Raw genomic sequence first — 15,789 nt, forward strand, 5'->3', positions numbered from 1 at the left:
CCTGCGACTGGGAGTCAGGCAACTTGAGTTCTAATCCTGCCACTGTCATTTTCCTTCCCTGTGAACTTGAGCAGGTCACTTAGTTTCCCTGTGCCTACGTTTCTCCACCTGTAAATTGGGCTTTGATACCTGTTAACCCTCCTACTTATATTGTTAGCCACATGTAGGATAGGGGCTATGTCCCAGTTGATGATCTTGCATCTCTCCAAATGTTTAATACATTGTCTGACCCTTAGCAAGAGCTTAGCAAAACCCACAATTACCATTATTTTTATTTTTATTATTTATTTATTTATTTTATTATTATTATTATTATTATTATTATCACTGAGGGGTAGCCCAGAAAGTGAGAAAAGAGTTATGTACCAGCTGCTTCTGGCTTGTTACCATGATGGGCTGACACAGGCTGTTTCTGGTCACTGGGGACAAGTCATCTCCCGCTCTCCCCTGAAAGTGTCAGGATCCTGCTAGTGACAAGAAAATAATTGGCCTGGAGGGGGATGAGGACATGAAACTTTTCCTTATAAATGTCACCCTGGCCACCACAGAGGGAAGAGAGTGACTCAGATCCCGAATCAAAGTGCAGCCTGGTGAGTGTCTCCTTTTTTTTTAATGATATTTGTTAAGTGCTTACTATGTGGCTGGCACTGTACTATGCATTGGGGTAGATACAAGCTAGTCAGGCTGGTCACAGCCCGTGTCATACATGGGTCTCACAGCCTCATCCATCATTTTACAGATGAGGGAATTGAGGCACAGAGAAGTGAAATGATTTGCCCAAGGTCATCCAGTAGGCTAGTGGTGGAGTTGGAATTAGAATCCAGATCCTGACTTCCGGGCCCGTGTTCTATCCACTAGGCAATTCTGCTTCTCACTAGGCTACTCTGATTCTTCCTTTCTCTATGGTCAGAGCCGGGGGGAGATCATCTTTTTTGGAAGCTATAGGGTAGATGGAGACTTGGACCAGGAGATGACTGGTCCGCAGGATCAAAGGGGAACCTGACTGTTCGAAGGGGCCATTCCCTCACACCCTGACTGTAAGACACCCCCAGGTCCCTCTCAAATGCGGTGAATTTCCCTTCCTGACTCAGTCCCCCTACTCATTAGCTATAGCAAAATAGCTCCCTGCTCTTGGCCATATGCGGAGTGCCTTTCTCCATCCTATTCCTGCCTTCCTGCAGTACATTCAGTACAAGTTTCTTTCTCCCAGTCTTGGGGAACTCCTTCAAAACCCAAAACCCCACCTTTCAGCAGGTCTTTCCAGATCTTGGTTGGGACACCCCTTTTCTCACACTTTCCCCATCTGTCCCTGGTCTTAGCGCTGCAGGGCTGTCTCTGCTAGAGCTGACCCCAGGCTGGTCAGAGGAGAAGGATGGAGTTGAGGAGTACTAGACTGGATATTTTGCTGAAATAAAAAGATTTTTTCTGCCTTTCTCTCTCATGACACCTGAAAGGCAGGCAAACATTCTCCCCATAATTCTACAACACAGACAGACACACACACAGACACACTTGCATGTCCCTAGGAACTTGACAAACCAATTTAGGTTTCATTCATTTCCCGCCAGAAGCAACGTAGTCCCTGAACAATTCACTGGATTAAATTATCCTCAAATCTCCATAAGAATTATTTAATTTTCATATTTTTAACACTTTCATTGAAGGCTTTGAATTAGATTTGAACAATCTCTCAGGATGCAGTTTTATCTTCAAAAAATCAATTTCTCCCTATTTACTTCTTTCCTGTTAACACTGTGCTCCAGCAGGATGTGGAACATCCTCACTTAACTTACTTGAATCCAGTTCCTTCCAAATTCTTGTCATTTACATCTGCTGTTTAATCCTCAGTCAGTACGGTTTTAATTGTTTTAAATTCTTCCCGGAAATCTGCCCCTGCAAATTATAATGTCCTAAAGTCATGAGGCCTCCTCCAGAAAAAAGAACTTTATTACCTCCAAATACTTTGATTGTACCTAAAGGGGATTAAACTACGTAAAGCAATTATTGGCAATCTGGTCATAGCTCAGCTTTCTCATTCCACCTCTGGTCACCATCTTCTATTCCACTGGTTTAGTTTCCAAATTTGCTGGAAGCCTCATTCTGACTGTGATCATCAACTGCTTAAAGAGCAATTTGATCATTTAATAATGTCATGTGGTTGGAAGTAAATATTCTTTATATCTTTATAATAACGTGTAGAACATAATTACATTCACTTCAGAACTAGAACTGGCAATACATAACTAATTCAAAGACTTGATTTCCTTTGCAAATGATCTCTCCTTTGTGTTCTTTGATATTGTATTGGTCAGTTAGTCGGTTGTATTTACTGAGTGCTTGCTGTTCATGGAGCCAGGAAGAGTGTCTTAGTGGCAGGAGCCCGGGTTTGGGAGTCAGAGGTTGTGGGTTCTAATCCCAGCTCTGCCACTTGTCGGCTGTGTGACCTTGGGCAAGCCACTTAACTTCTCTGTGGCTCAGATACCTCATCTGTAAAATGGGGATGAAGACTGTGAGCCCCACGTGGGACCTTCTGATTATTTTGTATCTACCCCAGCCCTTAGAACAGTGCTTGGCACATAATAAGCACTTAGCAAATACCAACGTTATTATTAACAATATTTATTGTTTAGTAGGTTACAATATAGCAACATAGCAGACACATTGCCTAGCCTACAACAAGCTCACAGCCTAGTAGAGAAAGACATTATTATAAATAATTGTTACAGATATGTACATAAGTGTGGGGATGGGAGGGGGGTGAATAAAGGGAACAAGTCAGGGCAATACAGAAGGGATGGAAGAAAAGGGAAAGAGGGCTTAGTCAGGGCAGTTGTCTTGGAGAAGATGTGCCTTCAGTAAGGCTTTGAAGGGGACAGGAAGAGTGATGTGAAGAGGACAGGCATTCCAGGCCATAGGCAGAACGTAAGAGGGCAGAGGAAAGATTCATTCATTCATTCATTCATTCATTCAATGGGATTTATTGAGAGCTTATTGTGCGAAAAGCACTGTACTAAGGGCTTGAGGGAGAGCAATATAACAACAAATGGCCACATTCCTGTCCATAACAAGCTCACAGTTTAAAAAGGGAGAGAAACGTTAATATAACTAAGTAAATAAATAAATAGATAAACAAATGAATAAATAAATAAATAACAGAAATTCACATTTTGTATATGTATGTGCTGTGAGGATATGAAGCAGCGTGTGTCAGTGGAAAGAGCACCGGCTTTGGAGCCAGAGGTCATGGGTTCAAATCCCAGCTCCACCAATTCTCAACTGTGTGACGTTGGGCAAATCACTTCACTTCTCTGTGCCTCAGTTACCTCATCTGTAAAATGGGGATTAATACTGTGAGCCCCACGTGGGATAACCTGATTACCTTGTAACCTCCCCAGCATTTAAAACAGTGCTTTGCACATAGCAAGCACTTAATAAATGCCATTATTGTTATTATTATTACGTGAGGAAGGGTGAATGAAGATCAAGTTAAGAGCAGTGCAAAAGAGAGTGGGAGAAGAGGAGAGGAGGGCTTAGTCAGGGAAGGCTTCTTGGAGGAGATGTGTTTTCGATACGTTTTGAAGTGGGGGAGAGCAATTATCTGTCTGATATGAGGAGGAAGGATGTTCCAGGCCAGCGGTAGGAAGTGAGTGAGTGGTTTGTGGTGAGATAGATGAGATTGGGGTACAGTGAGAAGGCTAGCTATTAGAGGAACGAGGTATGCAGGCTGGGTTGTAGTTAGAGAGTAGGGAGGTGTGGGAGGAGAGGGCAAGATGATTAAGTGCTTTAAAACCAATGGTGAGGAGTTTTTGTTTGATGCAGAGGTGGGTGGGAAAGGACTAGTGGTTCTTGAGGAGTGGGGAAACATGGACTCAAAAGTTTTTGTAGAAGAATGATCTAGGCAGCGGAGTGAAGTATGGACTGGAGTGATAAGAGACAATAGTTAGTGGGGTCTTCAAGGATGCTGATAAAAGTAGGATAGGATAATTGTTTGGATTAACATGGTAGACGTTTGGATGGAAAGGAAAGGATGGATTTTTGGCGATGTTGTGAAGGTTGAACCAACAGGATCTAGTGATGGTTTGAATATGTGTTGGTTGAATGAGAGAGAGGAATCAAGGATAACACCAGGCTTATAGGCTTCTGAGACTGGAAGGATGGTGGTGCCATCTACAGTGATGAGAAGCCAGAGGAAGGACAGAGTTTGGGTGGGAAGATAAGAAGTTCTCTTTTATACATGTAAATTTGAGGTGAGAGTGGGATATCCAAGACCAGATGACTTGAAGGCAGGAGGAAAGGTGAGAATGCAGAAAGGGAGAGAGATGAGGGCTGGAGATAAAAATTTGGGAATCATCCACATAGAGGTGGTAGTTGAAGTCACGGGAGTGAATGATTCTTTGAAAGAGTGGCTGAAGATGGACAATTGAAGGGGATCCAGAACTAAACCTTGAGGGGCACCCACAGTTAGGGGTTGGTAGGTAGAGGAGGAACCTATGAAGGAAACTGAGAATGAGCATACAGAAAAAAAGGAATAGAAGCAGTAAAGGACAGTGGAAGTTCATTCATTCATTCAATTAATCAATCATATCTATTGAGTGCTTACAGTGTGCAGAGCACTGTACTAAGCGCTTAGGAAGTACAAATCAGCAACATAGAGAGATGGTCCCTACCTAACAACGGGTTCACAGTCGAGAAGTGAAGAGGTTGGATTTTTATTCCAGGAGAAGGGGGTGGTCCACAGTGTCAAAGGAAGCTGAGAGGTCTAGAGGGATTAAGATGGAGTAGAGGCAAATGGATTTGGCTAGGAGGAGATCACTAGTATCCTTTAAGAGGGTGGTGTCTGTGGAGTGAAGAGGACAGAAGCCAGATTGGAGGTGGGGGAAGGGGGGTCAAGGAGAGAATTGGAGGAGGGGAACAAAACCAGCTGTGATTCCATCTCTCCCATATTCCCTTCCTTTCACTTATATTACCCGACATAGACATGACATGGCTGTACTAAACGCTTGGAAGCATCCTATGCAACAGATTTCATAAACACATTATCTGCCTGTAAGCAGCACACAGTCTAGAATTTATTTACTCTTGTGCACTGCCTATCCATCTGCCCCTCCCTGTCCCCTTCACATGGCTGTACCCAGTACATTCCCTCTCTCAGTAGGTTATAAATCATGAAATGAGCAACAGAAGTGCAAAAATACAGGAATTAGTGCAATCTGGATGACACTTAAACCTTGGTGTACTAGGGAATACTAAGTGTTTCATCCACAGGCAGGTATTGGTATTCCCTACCAATTTGACTGAAATACTCAAATCTTTCTGGATCCTTTGCCAATTTTCTTAGCAGCTCCAGGAATGAAATTCTCACAGCCTCTGGCCCATCCTTCTTCCTCCAGTGCTGCTGCAGATATTTGTATCAAGAAGCAATGAGCATTGATGTGGCTCAGGAAGTCTGTTTCCTCTTCCAGAACGGAGTAGGTATCATCGGGAACTCACTTCTCAACATGCTTTACCTCTCCTCATTCCTCCTGGGTTCCAAACCAAAGTCCACAGACCTGGTCATCATTCACCTAGCTCTGGTCCACACCGTGATGCTTCTTACAAGATGGATCACCAGAACAGCAGGAATACTGGGGCTGCGGCTTATACAGACCAATGCTGAGTGTAAGCTGTTTGCCTATGTCTACCGCTTCACCCGGGGCCTCTCCATCTGTACTACTTCTCTTCTGAGCATGGTCCAGGCCATCACCATCAGTCCTACCACCTCCTATTTCTTCAAGTTCAAAGTTCAGATCCCAAACTTCATCCTCCCAGTCTTAGCCATCTTGTGGATTCCAAATATGCTGCTTTGCACCAACCTTTTGTACCATGTGGTTGCTTCACAAAATGCAACCACCATTGAGGGCAATTGCTACTCTGTGCCCTTAAACACATTCCTCCAGGGGCTGATTCTCACCCTAATGGCTCTCCGTGACATCCTCTTTCTGGGGCTAATGAGCTGCTCTAGTGGCTACATGGTCCTTCTCCTGCATCGACACAGGCACCAGGTCCAGCATCTTCACAGTACCAGCCAAGCCCCTGAAACATCACCAGAGAGATGAGCCACCGAGACCATTGTGCTGCTTGTGAGCTGCTTTGTAGCCTTCTACTGTGGAAACTTTGTCCTTTCCCTGTTATTAGGTACATCCATGAAGAATAGCATCACTCTCTTGAATGCTAACATGTTTGTGGTCAGTGGATATGCCACTATCAGCCCCTTTGTCTTGCTCACCTGTGACACCAGAGTCATCAAGTTCCTGGGTGATTTTCTGGGGAATAAGACCTGAAAGTCTTCTCAGACCATGCTTCTATCTGCAAACTTTCTTTGATATGGGAACTCAGTGATGATCCTGTGTCTCAAGCAAGGAAGACCATGGAAGAGCAATAACACCATTAAACCAAGGACATTCATAGCTGTTCTCCCTGGAGATAATCAGGGTTTCAATAGTGGGTGAGGGTTTGCAGGACTGATAATTTCTACTCCTCTAGGAGCTTTCCCAGACTCTTGGCTACAGTCCCTCCATCTCCTATTTTGCTTTGCTAAATCTTAATGTAACGTTCAATGGCTGGATCTGTGTACAGCATGTTCTGTCTCCTCAGTTGATCTTTATCTGGATAGCAGCCTGGCCTAACAGTGCTGGGTTTCAGAGGATCTGGACTCTTATCCCGGCTCTGCCACTTCCCTGATGTGTGACCCTAGGTAAGTCACCTAGCACTAGTGACATAGTGCCTCTGTATTTTCCACTGTAAAATGTAGATTCAATATCATTTCTCCCTCGTACTTAGATGATGAGTCCCTGTGAGGCAGAGACTGTGCCCAACTTGATTAAGTTGTACCTACCCCAGCATTTAGAACAGTGTTTGATGCAGAGGACCATATCATTATTATTATTATTATTATTATAACATTATCATTATTATCATTATTATAACAATGACCAAATCATTATTATTACCATAATTGTGTTATTTTCATTATTATTATTATCATTATTATTCTAACAGAAACACTTGAGTCCCATGGAGCCACCAGATTTTCATACTCCTTCATTTCTCCTCATCCTTTGTCATCTTCCCCATTTTCCTCCGTTAAAGCAGAATACAGAGACAGTGAGTTTACTTAAAGACAGTGATAATAGTAATGATAATAACATTAATTGTGGTATTTGTTAAGTACTTATTATGTGCCAGGAACTATACTAAGCACCGGGATGAATATAAACAAATCGGACTGGACACAGTCCCTGCCCTGCATTGGGCTCTCAGTGTCTTAATCCCCATTTTACTGAGGCAAAGAGAAGTTAAGTACCTTGCCCAAGGCCACACAGCACAGAACCCAGATCCTTTGTCTCCCAGGCTTGGGCTCTTTCCACTAGGCCAATAGACTGCACTACAAGGAGCCAGTATTTACCATAAAGATAATATTATAAGTGAATTTCACTCCATTCCTCAATGTATGTCTTTTGGTCTCCCCACATTAGATGGTAAACTCTTTGAGGACACAGAAAGATTCCTAAGCATTGTTCTGTACAATAAATAGTTTTGAATAAATGATTCCTGAGAATGAATCAGTCTTTCCTGCCCCTCCCCATGCACCAGTGCTCTCACAATAAAAAATCAGTATTTGTTTGGCGGTCCAAAGAATCTGAGTGGCAGTACCACATAGACCATTGCCCTCTCTAGTTCTTCCAGTTGTTTAACTCCCTCTTCAAATCCCCTGTCCTTGCTTCCCTCATGTCCTGTCCCTAATGACTTGACTAAGTACTTTGTTGACAAAATTGAGACTATCAGACTTGATCTCCTTAAATCTTCCTTTGTTCCTCTCCAGTCCCTCCCTCCTCCTGCCCCTTCTGCAACTCTCTCATCTTTCCCAGGAGAAGAGAAGAGATCTGTCTTCTGTCAAAATCCACCACATCCACCTGCTCAAACGATCCCATCCCTTGACACTTTATCGAAACACTTGCCCCCTCTCTTCTTCTCTCCTTGATGGCCATCTTAGTCTGTTTACTCTCCAGTGGTTTCCACCCCACTGCTTGAAAACATGCCTATGTTTCCCCTACCCGAAGATAAACTTCGTTGACCCCATACTCCATCCTGTTATCACCCCACCCCTCTGCTACCATTCCTTTCCAAACTCCTTAGGCGAGTTGTCTACACCAGATATCTCGGGTTCCTCTCCTCCAATACTTACCAGGAGATTGCCCATGGCCATTCCACACGGGTATACTCACTGGTGGCCAAGTCCTTCCATTCACGAAGCCCTCTTTAATCTTTCCACCATCCCACTATCTTCCCTGGTTCCACCCCCGGGAAAGATCTCCTCTGATGTTGTCTCTCAGTTGCTCTGGGGTGTACTGATGCTTTTCTGTATATTTCGAGATGTTCTTGCTTGGTGGTCACGGGCAGAGGAGGCAGGTATGGTGTCATCTTCCCCCATCTCCCTCCTCGGAGTTTCAAATGGTCACTGTTGATTCAGGTGCTATGCATGACCTTGTGTCCAGAGAACCCCCTTATCTCACAGTGTAGGGAGGGGGTCTTCAATCCTTCCTGTTTCCTCGATAATTGATGCCCCTCCACCCTGCTATTTTGGTTCATAACAGAAGCCCTTAAATCCCCTGTCCACTTTTCTGTTCCCTTTGTTATTACCACCCTCTCCACACTTGAAGATAATCTCCTCTTAATTTTTTATAATGGTTTTATGTGTCAAACGCTGGGATAGACACATGTTAATCAGATGGGAGATAGCCCTGCCCAACATGGGGCTCACAGTCTAAATTGCAGGGAGGAAGATTTAATCCCCATTTTACAGATTAGGTAACTGAGGCACAGAGAAGTTAAGTGACTTGCCCAAGGTCACACAGCAAACAAATGATGGAGCCAGAATTAGCAACCAGGTCCTTTGACTCCCAGGTGTAACCTCTTTCCACTACATCCTCTTGCTTCCTAGCTCAGAATTACTGCTTCTTTCAGATTATTCCTAAATCCTAACCATTTGTTTTACAATCTATTACCTCATACCCCTTCCGCACCTTCTAAGTCCCTGTGTAACCCAAATATCACAAGCCTTATATCACAAGAAGTACCCCCAACCCTGTCCCACAGCACTTATGTAAAAAAACTGCAATTTATTTATTGGTATTAATGTCTGTCTGCCCCTTTAGACTATAAATCCCTTGTAGGCAAGGAATGTGTCTATTCATTATTATAATATACTCTCGCAAGCACATATTTCAGTGCTCTGCACACAGTTAAGAATGTAATAGATATGATTGAATGAATGAATGAATAAATTAATATTCATTAGGAGTGGTAATTATATACCAAGTACTGGCTAGAAGCAGCATGGCCTACTGCCCTGGTGGAAGGAGAATGATTCTGGGAGTCAGAGGACCTGGGTTCTTATCCCTGCTTTGTTACGTAGCTGCCGTGTAACCTTGGTCAAGTCACTTAATGTCCCTGGGTTTCAGGGAAATCTGCAAAATGGAGATTTAAGACCTGTTCTCTCTCCTACTCAGATGGTGAGCCTCATGTGAGATCTGATTATTTTATACTTTCCCTAGCACTTAGCAGAGTGCTTGGCACAGAGTAAGAACTTAACAAACACCACAATTGCTATTATAATTATTTTAATTAAACTAATGTAAATCCAAGACAGATTATACCCTTGAGGCTCACAATCTAAATTGTGGTAGGTAGCTATGTAGAGCAGTGATGGTGGACTAAAAAAAGATTAAATTGTAAATTCAGCAATTCAAGATAGTGTTTAAACTAAGTAGCTAAAAATCACACAGAAACCATCAGACTCTGCCTGGCAGAATAGACATTCGGCCTGGCAGAACTGCTGAACAGGCTTTCAGTTCAGAATGGTGATTCAGGCAGTATTGCGTATTGTGGAATTTTTGTCTCCCTGAGTGCTTAACACAGTGCTGCCTCATAATAAGAACTTAAAAAAATATTGTAACTAGTGAACTTATCTCTGCAGCTGGTCACTAACAGGGTTAGTACCTATGGTTCTTCCTATCTTCATTACTATGTTTATGATGGAGTAGTTGTCAAAGTATGAGAAGAATCAGCATGGCCTAGTGGAAAGAGCACGGGCTTGGGAGTCAGAGGACGTGGTTTCTAAACCCAGCTCCACCACTTGTCTGCTGTGTGACATTGGGCAAGTCACTTAACTTCTCTCTGCCTCAGTGACCTCATCTGTAAAATGAGGATTAAGGCTTTGAGTCCCATATGGGCCAGGGACTGTGTCCCATCTGATTACCTTATACCAGTACTTAGAACGGTGATTGGCACATCACCATATATAAAGTATAGAGTATATAGAGCATATGAATCTGACAATTCCATGGGCCTCAACTGGACTCTTAAATAAAAACGATAATAATAATCAATGATGATGACAGTCTTTGTTAAGTGCTACCTATGAGACAAACACTGTTCTAAGCACTGAGGTAGATATACTTTAGTCAAGTCAGACACCGTCCCTGTGCCACAGGGTACTCACAGTCTAAGTAAGAGGGAGCAAAGGCATGGAATCCCCATTTTGCAGTTGAGGGACTGCAGCTAAAGTGAAGTAAATGAGTTGCCCAAGATCACACAGCAGACAAGTGGCAGAGCTGGGATTAGCACGCAGGCCACTGTAACTCAGATTCATGCTCTTTCCACTAGGATTGTCTGCTTCCCACATTAAGATAAATGAAGGGCAGATCCATGGATATAACAGAAAGATCTAGCAAAGCACTGTGGGAGTTGCTAGAGCCACTAAAGGGATCTTGGCCACGAGACTAAGAAAGGTTCCAGAGGAGGGATGTCTGTCCAGAAATTCTCAAAGCAGCAACCCATCACCCCACAATAAAGCCCTGATTTTCTTCAGGCATTGGGCTTAGGAATGTCCTTTGTTCAATGGTGCCACTGTTGTCCCAAGATCTCATTTCTTGTGAAACAATTTCTACACTTGGGTTTCTATGTCAAAGAGGGCTTGCAGACTGCAGTATGGTCTGAGAGGATTTGAGGGTCTTCTTCCCCAGAAATCACCTAGGAACTTGATGACTCTAGTGTCACAGGTGAGCAACACGAAGGGGCTGATCCACTGACCACAGACATGCTAGCATTTAATAGGACAGCATTTTTCTTCATGGTTGTCCCTAGAAACAGAGTTGAGACAAGATTTCCAAATGATCTCCTTCTTGCCAAATCCAACATCTTCTACTCCATCCTAACCCTCCTCTACCTCTGCTGCCGTTGATACTGTCGACCATCTCCTTCTCTTGGAAATATTATACAACGTTGGCATCCCTGACCCTGTTGTCTCCTGATTCATCTCCAATTACTCTGCCTGTTCATTCCCAGTTTCCTTCCTGGGCCCAATCAATCGTATTTATTGAGTGCTTACTGTGTGCAGAGCACTGTACTAAGCGCTCGTCCTTTACCTTCCACCCCTTAGCACTGGGTGTCCTTCAGAAAGCAGTTCTGGGTCCCCTCCTATTCTTTATGTACACTCACTCCCTTGGAACACTCATTGATTACTGTATAAACCTCTTTGCAGACCTCCTTGCCTCCTGTCTCTCCCCATTCCAGTGCATACTTCACTATGATGTCTGGATCATTATTCTACAAAAATGTTCAGGCCAAGTTTCACCTCTCCTCAAGAACCTCCAGTGGTTGCCCATTTACCTCCTCATTAAAAAGAAACTACTGTTGACGTTAAAATTATTCACTCTCCTTAGCCCCTCCAACCTCACCTTACTATTCCCATTTTACAACCCAATTCACACACTTTGCTCCTCTAAAGTCATACTACTCACTGACCTCAACCTCATCTATTTTGTTGCTGACCTCTCATATATAGAACACCTTCCATCTACGTAACTGGCAGACAAAAACTCTCTCCCTCTTCAAAGCCTTATCACATCTCCTTCTCAAAAGGCCTTCCCTGGCTAGACCCTCTTTTCCTTATTATTATTCCTTTATTATCATTATTATCGCTGAAGGGGTAGTCCAGAAAGTGAGAAAAGACTTATGGCTCAGCTGTTTCTGGCTTGTTGCTATGATGGGCTGACACAAGAGGTTTCTGGTCACTGGAGACAAGTCATCTCCTGCTCTTGCTCAGAAGTGTCAGGATCCTGCTAGTGACAAGAAAATCATTGGCCTGGAGGGGGATGAGGACATGAAAATTTTCCTTATAAATATCACCCTGGCCACCACGGAGGGGAGAGAGTTATTCAGGTCCCGAATCAAAGTGCAGCCTGGTGAGTGTCTCCTTCTTTTTTTTAATGCTATTTGTTAAGTGCTTACTATGTGGGAGACACTGTACTATGTGTTGGGGTAGATACAAGCTAGTCAGGTTGGTCACACACAGTCCATGTAATACACGGGTCTCACAGTCTTATCCATCATTTTACAGAAGAAGGAACTGAGGCACAGAGAAGTGAAGTGATTTGCCCAAGGTCATCCAGTAAGCAAATGGTGGAGTTGGGATTAGAGTCTAGATCCTAACTTCCAGGCCCGTGTTCTATCCATTAGGCAATGCTGTCTCTCACTAGGCCACACTGATTCTTGCTGACTCTGGTCAGAGCGGAGAGGAGATCATCTTTTCCATAAGCCGATAGAGACTTGGACCAGGAGAGGACTGGTCAGCAAGATCAAAAGGGAACAAGACCGTTAGAAGTGGCCATTTCCTCACACCCTGACTATAAGACACACCCTGGGCCCCTCTCAAATGAGGTGAATTTCCCTTCCTGCCTCAGTCTCCCTACTCATTAGCTGTAGCAAAATAGCTCCCTGTTCTTGGCCATATGCTGAGTCCCTTTCTCCATCCTATTCCTGCATCCCAGCTGTATATTCAGCACAGATTTCTGCCTCCCAGTCTTGGGGAACTCCTTCAAAAGCCAAACCCCCACCTCTCAGCAGGTCTTTCCAGTTTCTGGTTAGGACACCCCTTTTATTTCTCATACCTTGCTCATCTGCCCCTGGTCTTGGAGCTGCAGGGCTGTCTCTGCTAGAGTTGATCCCAGGCTGGTCAGGGAAACAGGATGGAACTGAGGAGTACTAGACTGGGTATTTTGCTGAAATAAAAGGATTTTTTCTGCCTTTCTCTCTTATGACACCTGAAAGGCCCACGAACTTTCTCCCCATAATTCTACAACACAGACAGACACACACACTGACACACTTGCATGTCCCTAGGAACTTGACAAACCATTAGGTTTCATTTATATCCCACCAGAAGCAACCTAGTCCCTGAACAGTTCACTGGATTAAGCTATCCTCAAATCTCCCTAAGAATGATTTAATTTTCCTATTTTTAACACTTGCATTGAAGGCTTTGAATCAAATTCGAAGAATCTTTCATGCTGCAGTTTAAACTTCAAAAAATCAATTTCTCCCTATTTACTTCTTTCCTGTTTACACCGTGCTCCACCATGATGTGGAACATCATCACTTAATTTACTTGAATCCACTTCCTCCCAGATCCTTGTCATTTACATCTGCTGTTTAATCCTCAGTCAGTATCAGTTTTAATTGTTTTAAATAACTCCTGGCAATCGGCCCCTGCAAAACATAATGTCCTAAAGTCTTGAGATCTCTTCTGAAAATGACCTTTGTTCCTCCCAAATGCTTTGATTGTACCTAAAGGGGATTAAACTACGTAAATAAATTATTGGCAATCTGGTCGTAATTCAGCTTTCTCATTCCACCACTGCTCACCATCTTCTATTCCACTGGTTTAGTTTCCAAATTTGCTGGAAGCCTCATTCTGACTGTGACCATCAACTGCTTAAAGAGCAATTTGATCATTTAATAACGTCATGCAGTACGCAGCCTAAGTCTGGAAGGAAGTGTTCTTTTTATCTGTATAATAACATGTGTAGAACGGAATTACATTCACTTCGGAACTATAGCAGGCAGTCCATAACTAATTCACAGACTTGATTTCCTTTGCAAATGAACTCTCCTTTGTGTTCTTTGATGTCGTATTGGTCAATTAGTCAGTTGTATTTATTGAGTGTTTGCTGTTCACGGAGCTGGGTACTAATTGGTAGAGTACAATATAATAACAGCAGACACATTGCCTTGCCTACAACAAGCTTACAGCCTAGTAGAAAAAGACATTATGTTACATAAATGTTACAGATATGTACGTAAGTCCTGTGGGGCTGGGAGAGGGGTGAATAAAGGGAGCAAGTCAGGGTAATGCAGAAGGGATGGAAGAAAAGGGAAAGAAGGCTTAGTGAGGACAGTTGTCTTGGAGAAGATGTGCCTTCAGTAAGGCTCTGAAGGGGATGGGAAGAGTGATCTGAAGAGGAAGGGCATTCCAGGCCAGAGGCAGAACATGGTTAAGAGGACAGAGGCAAGATTAATTCATTCAATCAGATTTATTGAGAGCTTACTGTGTGAAAAGCATTGTACTAAGTGCTTCATAAAAACACATGGCCACATGCCTGCCCACAACGAGCTCACAGTTTAAAGAGGGAGAGAAACATTAATATAAGTAAATAAATAAATGAATATATAAATAGGTAAACAAATGAATAAATAAGTGAATCCATAAATTCACAGTTATATATGTATGTCCTGTGAGGATATGAGGAGGGATGAATGAACAGCAAGTTAAGAGCAGTGCAGAAGGGAGTGGGAGAAGAAGAGAGGAGGGCTTAGCCAGGGAAGACTTCTTGGAGGAGATGTACCTTCAATACGTTTTGAAGTGGGGGAGAGAAATTATCTATCTGTTATGAAGAGGAAAGGTGTTCCAGGCCAGCAGTAGGAGGTCAGTGGTGAGATAGATGAGATTGAGGTACAGTGAGAAGGGTAGCTATTAGAGGAATGAAGTATGCTGGTTGGGTTGTAGTTAGAGAGTAGTGAGGTGTGGGAGGAGAGGGCAAGATGATTAAGTGCTTTAAAACCAATGGTGAGGAGTTTTTGTTTGATGCAGTGGTGGGTGGGAAAGGACTAGAGGTTCTTGTGGAATGGGGAAACATGGACTCAGTTTTTGTAGAAGAATGATCTAGGCAGCGGAGTGAAGTATGGACTGGAATGATGAGAGACAAAAGTCAGTGGGGTCTTCAAGGAGGCTGATAAAAGGCAGGATAAAATAATTCTTTGGATTAATGTGGTAGACGTTTGGATGGAAAGGAAAGGATGGATTTTAGCGATGTTGTGAAGGCTGAACCGATAAGATTTAATGATGGTTTGAATATGTGTTGGTTGAATGAGAGAGAGGAATCAAGGATAACACCAGGCTTATAGGCTTGTGAGACAGGAAGGTTGGTGGTGCCATCTACAGTGATGAGAAAGTCAGAGGAAGGACAGAGTTTGGGTGGGAAGATAAGAAGTTCTCTTTTAGGCATGTTAAGTTTGAAGTGAGAGTGGGACATCCAAGACCAGAATGGGCATCTCTTAACTCCTCTGTGCTTCAGTTACCTCATCTGTAAAATGTGGATTAAGATCAAATGGGGATTAAGACTGTGAGCCCCCTGTGGGACTACCTCATCACCTTGTAACTTCCCCAGTGCTTAGAACAGTGCTTTGCACATAGGAAGTGCTTAATAAATGCCATTATTATTATTATTATTATTATTATTATTAGCTTCAAAGCACTCCATCACCTTGTACCCTCCTACCTCACCTCACTTTTCTCCTTCTACAGCCCAGCCCACACACTAAGCTCCTCTAGTGCTAACCTTCTCACTGTGCCTTGATCTCACCTATCTTGCAGCCAACTGCTAGCCTACATCTTGCCTCTGGCCTGGAACA

At 43.3% G+C, this 15,789-nt stretch overlaps 1 pseudogene; it reads left to right on the forward strand.

Moving 5' to 3' along the window:
- Positions 1 to 5,420: 5,420 nt before the first annotated feature.
- Positions 5,421 to 6,320, forward strand: LOC119931308 (annotated as a pseudogene).
- The last annotated feature ends 9,469 nt before the right edge of the window (positions 6,321 to 15,789 follow it).

This window comes from Tachyglossus aculeatus, chromosome 8 (assembly GCF_015852505.1).
Source record: "Tachyglossus aculeatus isolate mTacAcu1 chromosome 8, mTacAcu1.pri, whole genome shotgun sequence".
Taxonomy (NCBI): domain Eukaryota; kingdom Metazoa; phylum Chordata; class Mammalia; order Monotremata; family Tachyglossidae; genus Tachyglossus; species Tachyglossus aculeatus.